This window comes from Euprymna scolopes, chromosome 17 (genome assembly GCF_053919585.1).
Source record: "Euprymna scolopes isolate OS-2025 chromosome 17, ASM5391958v1, whole genome shotgun sequence".
NCBI classification, from domain to species: domain Eukaryota; kingdom Metazoa; phylum Mollusca; class Cephalopoda; order Sepiida; family Sepiolidae; genus Euprymna; species Euprymna scolopes.
Window position 1 is genome coordinate 30,430,228 of NC_136498.1, and position 14,100 is coordinate 30,444,327.

The window sequence follows — 14,100 nt, forward strand, 5'->3', positions numbered from 1 at the left end:
TAGCGGGGAGGAAGAACAGGAGAGAAGGAATTGTTTAGGATGGGTTAGAAAAATACTCTGTTTGTAAATAGATTAAGTAAACTGTGAACACCGTCCTATTCAATAAAAGGAAAAAATAAAAGATCCCTTATCTCCATGGTTAAAGCAACTGATGTCTTAGGGAAAGATAGAGCTGCTTCTCATTTCAAAAAAGTAATTGGAATGTAAAGTTAAAACTTATGTAATTTGAGCAGAAGCAAGCATAGTCTATCGGACGTCGGCTGCCTCAATGTCAATTTGTAAAATTGGGGTGAAAATACCACCTTTGTTATTTGAAATGAAACAAAAACATACATTGAGAGAGACCCCGAGAAAAGAAATGAAAAAAAAAATGTGTGTGTGTGTGTGTGTGTGTGTGTGTGCGTAATAATGGATTTGCTTTAATAATATTAAATTATGTCCACAAAGAAGAATATATATATATATATAGAAAAATAAATAACTCAAATGCATTAACGATAGTGGACAAGAAAAAAAATGATTTATTGTGGAACAGATAAAGACGTCATTGAAAAAAGAACAATAAATATATATAAAAAAAGAGAAATATGCATGCAATCTAGAATTTAAAAAAAAATTATGATATATATATATATATAAAACTTTTTTTGGTGGTATGGGAGGAGTGTACAATAAGAGGGGAGGGGCGAATGAACTGGAATTGGATGACCTCGTCCTATGACGCAAGTCGGTTTATGGGTCAGACGTTGAATGGAGCAAAGTTCGGATGAACTCAAACCCTGACCGACAAAAATGAAACCCGGGAATAAGATGACGTAATTCGGCCGCAAGTAAGACCAAATGCAAACATCAACAGGGTCAGAATGTGGGTCGATTACGTAAATCGGTTAACGGGAAAATTCATAAAAAGCAATCATAAACAAGTCAAGAGTCAGAGTGAGAGGACAGCAGAGAGGACAGACGACGCTCAACTGCCTGTCACGGTCACAACCACACCCACCCCGTCACACTCTCCTTCACCGCCGTATGATGTGTATATGTTGTTATTAAATAAATCAAATTGTTTTATAACAAAGCGTCTCGTTATTCATAGATAAATGAACAGCGGTCAATCCATTCACTAGACGAGTTACAACAACATATGCATATATGCACAAACGAACTATCTCTCTATCTATCGAGATATTCAAAAATCTCGGATAGTTAGAATATAGATGGTGCTAACAAATTAGATGTCACGGCCATATCACCCAGTATATAACACATATACACATAGATATAAATACATATAAACTCACATGCACATATATAAATGTACACACACATATATAAATATACGTACACATATACATACATAGATACATATTATGATGGCAGATGAATTTGTTACATGCATCCAGCATTGTAGGCGTACCCCCGTCACAGCTTTTTTTTTTTTTATCGCTACAGGACTTTTTTCCCCCTTTTTTTTATAATAGACAAATGCCCGAGGGAGTATCTATACAAAGATGATGTTACAGAGTTTTAGCTTTGTACAACAGCTAAATCTCTCTCTCGGTTCAAAATGTTGACATCCAGCAACAAGCAAGAGCAAGATAGCCAGCAACATGTCAAACTGCAGACCAGCTTAATGCGGGTACTGGTCTCCCGCTTTGTTTTTGTTTTTTAAATAAAAAGTTTTGTTGAGACAGACACTTTTGGAATAGTAAATGACGATGATATAAACAAATTCACACATTTTTTCACAAATAAAATCGGCGACGGATAGTCAAAATATAAACACAGTCCAACCGACATATTAAAGACGCTTACTTTTTTTTTTTAAATAAAACGTTTTGTTGAGACAGACACTTTTGGAATAGTAAATGACGATGATATAAACAAATTCACATGTTTTTTCACAAATAAAATAAGCGACGGATAGTCAAAATATAAACTCAGTCCAACCGACATATTAAAGACGCTTACTTTTTTTTTTTAAATAAAAAGTTTTGTTGAGACAGACACTTTTGGAATAGTAAATGACGATGATATAAACAAATTCACATGTTTTTTCACAAATAAAATCAGCGACGGATAGTCAAAATATAAACACAGTCCAACCGACATATTAAAGACGCTTACTTTTTTTTTTTAAATAAAAAGTTTTGTTGAGACAGACACTTTTGGAATAGTAAATGACGATGATATAAACAAATTCACATGTTTTTTCACAAATAAAATAAGCGACGGATAGTCAAAATATAAACACAGTCCAACCGACATATTAAAGACGCTTACTTTTTTTTTTTAAATAAAACGTTTTGTTGAGACAGACACTTTTGGAATAGTAACTGACGATGATATAAACAAATTCACATGTTTTTTCACAAATAAAATCAGCGACGGATAGTCAAAATATAAACTCAGTCCAACCGACATATTAAAGACGCTTACTTTTTTTTTTTAAATAAAAAGTTTTGTTGAGACAGACACTTTTGGAATAGTAAATGACGATGATATAAACAAATTCACATGTTTTTTCACAAATAAAATAAGCGACGGATAGTCAAAATATAAACACAGTCCAACCGACATATTAAAGACGCTTACTTTTTTTTTTTAAATAAAAAGTTTTGTTGAGACAGACACTTTTGGAATAGTAAATGACGATGATATAAACAAATTCACATGTTTTTTCACAAATAAAATCAGCGACGGATAGTCAAAATATAAACTCAGTCCAACCGACATATTAAAGACGCTTACTTTTTTTTTTTAAATAAAAAGTTTTGTTGAGACAGACACTTTTGGAATAGTAAATGACGATGATATAAACAAATTCACATGTTTTCACAAATAAAATCAGCGACGGATAGTCAAAATATAAACACAGTCCAACCAACATATTAAAGACGCTTACTTTTTTTTTTTAAATAAAAAGTTTTGTTGAGACAGACACTTTTGGAATAGTAAATGACGATGATATAAACAAATTCACATGTTTTTTCACAAATAAAATAAGCGACGGATAGTCAAAATATAAACACAGTCCAACCGACATATTAAAGACGCTTACTTTTTTTTTTTAAATAAAAAGTTTTGTTGAGACAGACACTTTTGGAATAGTAAATGACGATGATATAAACAAATTCACATGTTTTTTCACAAATAAAATCAGCGACGGATAGTCAAAATATAAACTCAGTCCAACCGACATATTAAAGACGCTTACTTTTTTTTTTTAAATAAAAAGTTTTGTTGAGACAGACACTTTTGGAATAGTAAATGACGATGATATAAACAAATTCACATGTTTTTTCACAAATAAAATAAGCGACGGATAGTCAAAATATAAACACAGTCCAACCGACATATTAAAGACGCTTACTTTTTTTTTTTAAATAAAAAGTTTTGTTGAGACAGACACTTTTGGAATAGTAAATGACGATGATATAAACAAATTCACATGTTTTTTCACAAATAAAATCAGCGACGGATAGTCAAAATATAAACACAGTCCAACCGACATATTAAAGACGCTTACTTTTTTTTTTTAAATAAAAAGTTTTGTTGAGACAGACACTTTTGGAATAGTAAATGACGATGATATAAACAAATTCACATGTTTTTTCACAAATAAAATCAGCGACGGATAGTCAAAATATAAACTCAGTCCAACCGACATATTAAAGACGCTTACTTTTTTTTTTTAAATAAAAAGTTTTGTTGAGACAGACACTTTTGGAATAGTAAATGACGATGATATAAACAAATTCACATGTTTTTTCACAAATAAAATCAGCGACGGATAGTCAAAATATAAACTCAGTCCAACCGACATATTAAAGACGCTTACTTTTTTTTTTTAAATAAAAAGTTTTGTTGAGACAGACACTTTTGGAATAGTAAATGACGATGATATAAACAAATTCACACATTTTTTCACAAATAAAATCAGCGACGGATAGTCAAAATATAAACACAGTCCAACCAACATATTAAAGACGCTTACTTTTTTTTTTTAAATAAAAAGTTTTGTTGAGACAGACACTTTTGGAATAGTAAATGACGATGATATAAACAAATTCACATGTTTTTTCACAAATAAAATCAGCGACGGATAGTCAAAATATAAACTCAGTCCAACCGACATATTAAAGACGCTTACTTTTTTTTTTTTTTTTAAATAAAAAGTTTTGTTGAGACAGACACTTTTGGAATAGTAAATGACGATGATATAAACAAATTCACACATTTTTTCACAAATAAAATCAGCGACGGATAGTCAAAATATAAACACAGTCCAACCAACATATTAAAGACGCTTACTTTTTTTTTTTAAATAAAAAGTTTTGTTGAGACAGACACTTTTGGAATAGTAAATGACGATGATATAAACAAATTCACATGTTTTTTCACAAATAAAATCAGCGACGGATAGTCAAAATATAAACTCAGTCCAACCGACATATTAAAGACGCTTACTTTTTTTTTTTAAATAAAAAGTTTTGTTGAGACAGACACTTTTGGAATAGTAAATGACGATGATATAAACAAATTCACATGTTTTTTCACAAATAAAATCAGCGACGGATAGTCAAAATATAAACACAGTCCAACCGACATATTAAAGACGCTTACTTTTTTTTTTTAAATAAAAAGTTTTGTTGAGACAGACACTTTTGGAATAGTAAATGACGATGATATAAACAAATTCACATGTTTTTTCACAAATAAAATCAGCGACGGATAATCAAAAATATAAACACAGTCCACCGTCCACCGACATATTAAAGACGCTTACTTTTTTTTTTTTTTTTAAATAAAACGTTTTGTTGAGACAGACACTTTTGGAATAGTAAATATAGGAATATATACATACATACATACGTATATATATATATATATATATATATATATATATATATATATATATATATATATATATATATATATATATATGTATATATAAATAAACAGTCGGAGTGGGAAATGAAGTCACAGAACTATATATTGGTGGATATAGATTGGTTCATTTATTCAATAAGGCAATACAATCGATTAGTTGGGGGAAAGAAGGTACTCTTTATGCCAAAGCATTTCGAAGCCTAATGCTTCTCATCAGAAGAGTAGAGAAGATGCTAGGTAATATAGTGGGGATGCGTATATATATATATATATATATATATATATATATATATATATATATATATATAACTACTTCATTTATTCACATAAATTTAATATACGAAAGTATAGATTTATGCGTAAACTTTAAGTATTTACTTCAAAAGTGCTCAATACGTAGGTAGAGCTATTTAGTAATTTATAAAATATATATGGCGATTAAGCTACACTGAATATTCTGCGTTTCATCCAACTACAGAATATTCAGTGTAGCTTAATCGCCATATATCTATATATCTATAAAAGTGAACGTGTCTGTCTGTCTGTCTGTCTGTGTACATTTCCCTACGCAATAACTCTGTCAATTTTTAGTCTATAGACTCGAAATTTGAAATACCGGGCACTGAGATTTGGGAAAATCGATGTGACGGGTGTCAGCCAGAAATTTGGCTGTTAAGGGGTCAAATTTCAACGATTTGACCTTTAAGAACTCTAGCAAACTCCTCCGACAATTTTGGGTCTAGACACTTGAAATTTTAGATATAGGTTCCTTGAACCTGGATCTAACTTAATAAAGTAATTTGAGCCCGAAACTATAAATTTTAAGGGGTCATAATAGGGGTCAAATTAAAAAAAAATTGACTTTTTTTTGTTTTGCTAAGCGTACACCTCAAAACACCCGGGCAAAGCCGGGCTAAAATGCTAGTATATATATAAAAGTGAACGTGTCTGTCTGTCTGTCTGTCTGTCTGTCTGTGTACATTTCCCTACGCAATAACTCTGTCAATTTTTAGTCTATAGACTCGAAATTTGAAATACCGGGTACTGAGATTTGGGAAAATCGATGTGACGGGTGTCAGCCAGAAATTTGGCTGTTAAGGGGTCAAATTTCAACGATTTGACCTTTAAGAACTCTAGCAAACTCCTCCGACAATTTTGGGTCTAGACACTTGAAATTTTAGATATAGGTTCCTTGAACCTGGATCTAACTTAATAAAGTGATTTGAGCCCGAAACAATAAATTTTAAGGGGTCATAATAGGGGTCAAATTTTTAAAAAATTAACCATTTTTTTTTGTTTTTTTGCTTTTTTTGCACAGCATACACCTCCAAACACCCGAGCAAGGGGTCAAAGTTCAACGATTTGACCTTTGAGAATTCTACCAAACTCCTCCGCCAATTGTGGGTCTAAACACTTGAAATTTTAGATATAGGTTCCTTGGACATGGATATAACTTAATAACTTGATTTGAGTCCAAAACAATAAATGTTAAGGGGACATAATAGGGGTCAAAGTTAAAAAAAATTGACCGCTTTTTCTTTTTCTTTTTTTTTTTCTCAACATACTCCTTCAAACACCCGGGCAAGGCCGGGCTGAAATGCTAGTATTTTATAAATTACTATATATATATATATATATATATATATATATATATATATATATATATATATATATATATATATATATATATATATATATATATAATAACAGATAAGGTGCTGATATCGTGTAGCGTTTACTTACTTCAAAGAGGGTGGCTTTATATCACCGTTACTGCGAAAATTAAGCCCAACTTCCACATTTATATTATGTATAAACCAAAGGCAATTGTTTATAAGTCAAAATTACTTACGTTGTCGGTGTCCTATCGTAGAAATTTTGTTCGCCTTTACATGACCGTTTTATCTTAAAGGACTAACAACAACAACAACAACAACAACAACAACAACAACAACAATAAGATACAAACGTTGTTCAAACGTGTTTTTTTAATAAGGTCACCGAATGTTCTACAGTTTTTATGTAAATATATAGATTTTAAAAAATTGCCTTTATTTATATAAAAATAGCCCATCAAAGCAGAGGCAGTCACGGTTAGATACACATGGATGAGTCAATATCCATGGTTGGCAGATTCTATTTATTTATTTTCTTCTCCACTGAGCAAATTAGGCACAAGGCCGTTTTTTAATGTGGAGAGGAAAAACCAGCTCCCCCAAGGGGGCACTCTGATATGAAGGGATTCCCCCATATTGACCAAACTAATTGACTTAAAAAATAGTTGTCCGATATGAAGGGTTGCCCCCAGAACAGATTACTTCCTTTTCTGCTCCTATTGGCAGATTCTATAGAAAAATAAGTATTCATGTGGAACGGACAAAATCTACCTGCGTTTTGAGTTGATCTGTATATTTCTTTCTCACCAGGAGAAATGTGACACAAGTGTCCGAAAGTGGGATTGAAAAGACAGTACTCCAGAGGAGGAGCACTCTGACCATGCAACCGACTGCATTCCCCGGTAAATGTGCCTCGGACGATTATCAATAAACTAACCTTCCTTCTCAAAGAGAGAAGGCAAAACCTGGGAGGATGGACCTCCTTGAATTACACTGAATCAGCATTAAACTGCAATCATGTCGGAATTTTATTTTTTTATCGACTTAGACGCCTTCAGCAAAGGAGGTGGGAGGTCTTGGTTAGCTTTCATGTTACCCCCCCCCCTCTTGCTCTCTTGGTCATATTTCGTCTAACAATTATACGAACTGAGAAGCCTTTTCAGCTGGCGAATGTGTGTGCGTGCGTCTCTCTCTCTCTCTCTCTCTCTCTCTTTCTCTCCCTCCCTTCCTTTTTATCATTTAAATTCTCGCAGTCATTTATCTCTCTCTCTCTTTCTCTCACTCTCCTTCTTTCTCTATCCCTTTCGCTCGCGGATGGTTGCCGTGTGTTCTTGTTAGTGAGGCTGTTCTGGAAACAGTTCCAGAAATCCCATTTTGCGATTCTTTCTGATTGGTTCCAGTTAAGATTTCTTGAGAGCAAGACTTGTTTTTCGATATTCCTTTGGATCATTCGATGTAAATTCAAACTACTTAACTAAGGGTAGCGGTTTGAAATTGGTGTTCTAAAATACACCATTTATTGAGAAGGAAAAAGTGTGACAGAGCCTGTCACCATTTTTATTCCATCCTTTTTCAAGCTGTTGGCAGAGAGACTCGTCAACATTGATTTTACTTCTTCACCCCCCCCCCTTTCGAGGAAAGGTTTTCGAATGAAGAAGAAGCCTGATGATCTTTTCAGAGAAAAGGAATTTTAATTCTGGCGAAAGCAGAAGAAGAAGAAGAAGAAGAAGAAGAAGAAGAAGAAGAAGAAGAAGAAGAAGAAGAAGAAGAAGAAGAAGAAGAAGAAGACAACCATTTTCTGAGCAGAGGAATTTTATTTCGGACACTCCATACTTCGGACGAGAGAGCCATACTTTTGAAAAACCTTTTGAAGGTTTCGTTTGTTTTGAAAAAATATGACAGGAGAAGAAAGGAAAAAACTTTAAAAGACCTTTGCAACTCTACCTTGCATGTTTTTTTCCTTGAAAAATCCCTTTTGTTAAAAGAAAGACTGAACTTGAGGCAAAGTTTTAAAAGAACTATTTTCTGTTTTTTATGTTCTTTTTCTTTCAGCCTTTCAAGTAAGAATTGTTGTTTTATTGTATTTGTTTTTTTATTTTTTTATGTTACCTTAAGGGTTCTTTACCTTAGCTTTGGGAAATAAAAGCAACCTATACATTTTATTTTCTTTTAATAACATTCGGATCATTTTAATCACATTTCGGGTCTGTATTTCATTTACTCATTTCTTTAGTTTCCCAATTCCGGAAAATTTGCTTTACATGTTTATCTATTTATTTATTTATTTCAATTCGTTACCTTGGAAAACGGATTTTGGTGACGACCCCAAAATTCTGTCAATCAACAGGGAACGAATAGTGTAATCTCTGTTGATGTTGGGGTCGGGAGAAAAACAATCCGCCGGCTGACCTGAGTCGTTCGTTTTTGAGAATATGCATAAATAATAATAATTGAATAATAACATTGGATGTAAAACAACGTTGTAGTTCTATACATTTGGTTCTTCTTCGTCATAATAGTGAAATTCGAAAATTGATAATTTGAATTTCAAATTATCAATTTTCGAATTTTTTAAAATAAGAATACAGCAAGTAACACGGGTTTATGGTTGAAAGACAAAGAGGTTTATTTACAAGGGAATACATGTGAAATAAGAGTTACTCGACCTCTTTTCTTATTCCTTTCCTGTCTTTTTTCCTTCTGCCTCAGTCACGTGAGAGGGTCAATATATCCATAGTTCATTTCCTCTATGAAGGGATGTTAGGTTATTCCATTACATCACAAATGAAACCAAAAGTATATACTTCATTGTCATGTCGCAATAATGAAAACATTAGTGATGGGGCGATTCCAATATTTTCCTCAATTCCGGTACGATTACCGATTCCGTACTAAATCTCCGATTCCGGTTCTTTTTACATGTAAATATCTATACTCCTATAATTTTTTTGAGTATTGATATTCATATTAAAACTCTTTTTCCTGATTATTTATGAATTTATTTGCTTCCCCACGAAAGCAAATTAGACACAAAGTCGTTTTTAATGTGGGGGAAAACCAGCTCCCCTAAAACAAGGGCAAAAAGGAAGCACTTTGGCAGTTTCCAAAAAAATAGTAATTATCTCAGTATGAAGGATTCCTCCATACATTGACCAATTAACTTCACTTCAATCTTTGCTAGAAGGCCAAGAAAAAAAAAGGCAAGCCTTTTTCCTATTTTTTTAAAAAGAAAATACTACTTTGCTATATATAAGTCGTGGAATTGCATTCATTTGCAAAAGATCTAGTTAATTTACATATTATTTTAAATATTCATTTTAATTAATCCCTATTAGTTTTTTTCGGTTTTCTTATGGGATGATAATCTTTAGTTAACTATTTCGTGTATTATATTCATGCAGATATTCTACTATATTTTTTACTAGAATATCTTGTCCTTTTCTTTTCCTGTTTTAACAATTAGTCCTTTACTTTTCAATGTTTAAGCTTAACCATATTACTTTTCATACTCGCATTTTTCTATAATCCATGATTTTTCCAGGTTTCCAATAAATTCACTTGTTCTTTGTTTAATTTCAGTCTTATTTTTTGCCCCCATAAATACATATGTAATAACAACGTACGGCACTCGTCTGCTTTCAATAAAATACCCCTTAATTATCTCCCTTTCATGCTTTCATTCTGTCTGTTTCACGAGTTGCTTCTCTTTTCGCGACAGTAGTCACTGAAGCGACGATGTTGCTATGGAAACCAGTCATAAAAAGCGTCGCTCACGCCCTTACATTTTTTACCATTTTGAACACCAGAAAATTCATCATAACTTTTCTTTTACTGAACAAAAATTGCAAAAAATTTTTTTCACAATATAGCTGAGAAGGTGATCTAAACTGTAATAATTGTTTGAAATTTGGTTGTAAAATGAATGAGCGGTGAAGCTTTAAAGCAGTTCTAAATGGCTAAAATTACCACTTTACCATATGTTCAAACACGGTAGTGTTTGAATGATATAATAATAAGTACGAAATCTGCATTAATCAAAATATCATATTTAAGCGTATTTTACGACCGGGCAATGCCGGACAGCCTGCTAGTTTAACTAACTGTTTTTTTTTTCCTGATTACTGGAAAAACATTTTAAATGTGCATACCTTTTCTCAAACGTAAAACCCAACTCGGAGGGGGGGGGCTTATCGTCAGATTTTAGTTTTACTGGTTATTTAAAAATCAAGGAATATTTATTATTTCATTATTACTACCATGCTATGAAGAGTTTTGTGTGTAAGTAAAATCAAATAAAAAAGATAACGAAAGGAATAGCCACAACTTTTTCCGATTCCGATACCCCCAAAAGTTCCGATTTTTCCGATTTCTGATTCCGATTAATCGTTCCAACACTAGAAAATATTTTAAAAAAATAACGAAAACGATAAGGTAGAATAGTAGTTATAAATGAAAACAGTTTTTGAAAACAATTAGCAAAAATTTAGTTTTATTAAATTGGCCAAAGATTTTCAGTTAAAAAAATACTTACTTCTCTTTTGTTACGATTTATATTGTCCTTTTCTTTCTTTCTTTTTCTTTTTTTTTTACAAAACTCAATTATCGCTAATTTTCTTCGAAAACTATTTCCATTAATAATTAATTTTCTACTTTATCGTGTTTCGCAAACTTTGGATATGTTTATTACCGTGACATGTCAATTAAATGGATACCGTTGGTTTTACTTGAAATTCAATATTTCAATTTTCGAATTTCGCTATTATAACGAAGAAAAACCATACATTTTGTTCAGTTATGTCTTTAGCAAATTAATGATATGATTCCAAGATTACCAAGCTTATTTATAAATGCGAGATGCATCTCTATAAATTAATTAGTAGTCAAAAACGTAAAATTGAATTAAAAAACAAAACAAAACAACGACAACAACAAAATCCCTTTAACTACATAACAAAAAAACTTATTTCAGCGGCAGAAAGTTGGACTGTGTCCGGCTGAGGAAAAGGAAGAGTTAAAAATCATCGGGCTGTCGCAGGTCGGGCGAAGATCGTTTATGCTCTCTCTCTCTCTCTCTCTCTCTCTCTCTCTCTCTCTCTGTCTCTCTGTCTCTCTGTCTCTCTCTCACTCTCTCTGTCTCTCATCTTTATGCTCTTTCTCCCCCCTCTCTCTCCTGTCCACTGGGACAAAGAGAGAGAGAGAGAGAGAGAGAGAGAGAGAGAGAGAGAGAGAGAGAGAGAGAGAGAGAGAGAGAGAGAGAGAGAGTCTTTTAAAGTTTGACGGGTTCTTTTTTTCTGACCGACTGTGTATTCACAAAAGGGGCTAAAGCAGTTATTTAGGGGAGAAACGAAATCAATGCGCCCTCCATACTGATTGGTCTGCGTGGCCAAATCGCTTATCAGGGGCATTGATTCGCAAGAGCAACTTAAACCTTTATCTTTTACTGGAACACGTATGCATACCCGCACAGAGGTGGTTTTTCCCTCCTCACCAAAGCCAAAAGAGTCTAGAGTATTGCTGTGATGTCTTGTTCCCTGTTGGCTGAGGAGTGTCTCTGATCCTGTGCAATCCAAGAAGGTCCACCCTTCCAGACTTTCTTCACACCTTTTGAATGTCGACCGAGCTACACAGGTATTTATTTATTTAATTTTTTTTTTGGCAAGCCAAAGTGCTCTTGCTCTAGGGTGCTGGCTTTTTCAAATCCCACTTTCTGACTCTTGTGTCACATCATCCCGCCATGTGTGTCGGGGAGAAATAAATAATGTACTACACACACACACACGCACACGCACATACCTAAAGGGGATATCGATCATACCAGTTATCATAGGTGCCACAGGACTTATGAAGAAGAACCTGAAGTCCTACCTAACTAATATTCCTGGTGAACCAAGTGCAAAAGAGATTCAGACAATTGCACTTAAGGGAACAGCGAGGATACTAAAAAGAGCTCTCGGTTGGTTTCAATAAAAAAGCGGGGCAATGTTGGCAGCTGGTTTGGCTGCCCCATACCCGGCATTACAATCTTCAAAGGAAGAAAAAAAAAAACGCAAACGTGCGCGCGCACACACACAGACACACACCGTCTTCTATTTCAAACTTAACAAAATTGCGACGATTAAATAATGTATCGTTCGCATTGTTTAGCACTTCAGTATTCGTATTTGTATTTAAATATCTTTCTTGTGTTTACATTTAGAAACTAACTCGTTTTTGGTATTTATTATAGGTTTAGGGAAAGTGATAATATTAACTGCTTCAGAGATACGCAGATTACAAAATTTAGCTCCTCGAATGTATGATCTAGCTTTTTTCAGTATACTCCATTTAATTGAAGAGGGAATTTTCTTGTACTCTAGGTTATTAATTCATGTACTTAAAGATGTACTATTATTATTTTGTAATTGCTGTGGACCCGTGCTAGGGGTTATAAATGAAAGAAACCACAAGTAGTGTAAAGTGTATAAATATAATATTTATTTATCATAAAGAATACAGGAGGCACTAAAGTAGTATGAGAGGAGAATGTTCGTAGCATGCGGTTAAACACTGGAGAATGCCGGGCAGATATGATTGCTTTATTCATTAAGTATTGTTGCATGCCCAGGCAACATCAACTAGATCTTGCTGAAAGAGAGATTTGTTTTATTTTGTGAAACCAACATATGAATTTTGTTGTTGGTGAAAATAACAACTTGATGTCACTTTGAGAGACATAACGAAATATGATTTCATTTCTGATGCCAGCGAGCGCTGAATCGGGGTTGTCGTGAGAAACAGGCCTGAGAGAAATTTGCAAAATCGCAGGTCCATATGTGAATTTGGGGATTCCCCTGAGATTACGTAATTAGTTGCTATTGGTCTAGGGAAGCGATCACCCCACACCGACACGTGACTATATAAACGGGTCCTCACACCAAAATCGGCAGATAGAGTTGGAGCTGAGATTTTGAGAGAAGAAAATACAATCAAAGAGTCGTTACCCCTTACCTCTCTTCCCCGCATATCGAAAGAGAGAGAGAAAGAGAGAGAGAGAGAGAGAGAGAGAGAGAGAGAGAGAGAGAGAGAGAGAGAGAATCAAGCTATCGTTATTATTGGGCTCGGTGGAGCCTGGCAAAATACGGACAATTTGTATATAAGTATATAATTGTACATCTATCTTGAATTAACCAGTAGAATAGATAATCGAGACTGTCTGTGTGTGCATGAGATTTGATTCTCTTCCAGCGTGACAGAGTGAAGACGCAGCGGAAGGATGAACACAGTTCACATGTAGAAACGTTCAACCAGGAAAGGTTACATTTGCTGACCGGCAACGTGAACGGGTCACATCTGAAACCAGTGGTATTCATAGGACTGGTTGATTCCACTTAGTTCTCAAATAGGGGTGATTTATACCACACAACACCCCCTCCAGAGCTTTTTATTCCCCTGGAATGATCATATAGCTCTTTTTCCTGGGGTTGATCTCTACCGGCTCGATCATTTTCCTTTTCCTGGAGGACCGGCGTTGTCCGGCTGCTTGTGATGTTAGCAAGTCGAACATCTCATATATCTGATCCATTACCTCTTTTTGCTCAGCAGGAGGTTGTCTTTC

The 14,100-nt window shown here is 33.9% G+C and overlaps 1 protein-coding gene across 4 annotated transcripts in view; it reads right to left on the reverse strand.

Moving 5' to 3' along the window:
* The window catches only part of LOC145296728 (uncharacterized), a 52,713-nt gene that overhangs the window by 16,654 nt on the left and 21,959 nt on the right, over positions 1–14,100 (reverse strand). Inside the window, exon 1 of one of the 4 annotated variants that reach the window (XM_080142737.1) lies at positions 6,743–7,170. The exons of the other annotated variants lie outside the window; for them this stretch is intronic. The gene's annotated coding sequence lies outside the window, so the exon portion shown is untranslated. Of the gene's footprint in view, positions 1–6,742; positions 7,171–14,100 lie in introns of those variants that run through there. 4 annotated transcript variants of the gene reach the window in all.